At 35.1% G+C, this 467-nt stretch overlaps 1 pseudogene; it reads left to right on the forward strand.

The window, feature by feature from the left end:
• Positions 1–198: 198 nt before the first annotated feature.
• Positions 199–317, forward strand: LOC111734948 (annotated as a pseudogene).
• The last annotated feature ends 150 nt before the right edge of the window (positions 318–467 follow it).

Genomic DNA, 467 nt, shown 5'->3' on the forward strand with positions numbered 1-467 from the left:
AAGAGATAAGTAGAGCCTTTCTTCCTCTGACCATAAAAATATGCAAATTGTTAATGTGCACTTGATGAATTTTTACCAAAAACTTATCATTTTTACGTCAAGAGATATGCTAGAAGAAGGAATTAATTCCTCTGCAACAATGTCAAATGCAGTTTAATAGAAGGGACTTCTATTTAGGAGGGAAGTAAAGAGTTTTATGTCTATGGCCATGCTATCCTGAACAAGTCCTATCCTGTCTGATCTCAGAAGCTAAGCAGGATCAGACCTGGTTAGTACTTGGATGGGAGACCACCTAGGAAGACCAGATACTGTAGGCATAAAAAATAAACCTTAAAAAATTAGGGATTGTAAACTGATGAAGTCCTTGCAATCTGTGAGGTCAAACAAGGGTTGTCTCACCTAAAAAAAAAAAAGAAGAAGAATTTTAAGAAGATATTGCAAGATTCTAGCTTTTAATAAATAGCCTT

Source organism: Pteropus vampyrus, unplaced genomic scaffold (assembly GCF_000151845.1).
Source record: "Pteropus vampyrus isolate Shadow unplaced genomic scaffold, Pvam_2.0 Scaffold10224, whole genome shotgun sequence".
Lineage (NCBI taxonomy): Eukaryota > Metazoa > Chordata > Mammalia > Chiroptera > Pteropodidae > Pteropus > Pteropus vampyrus.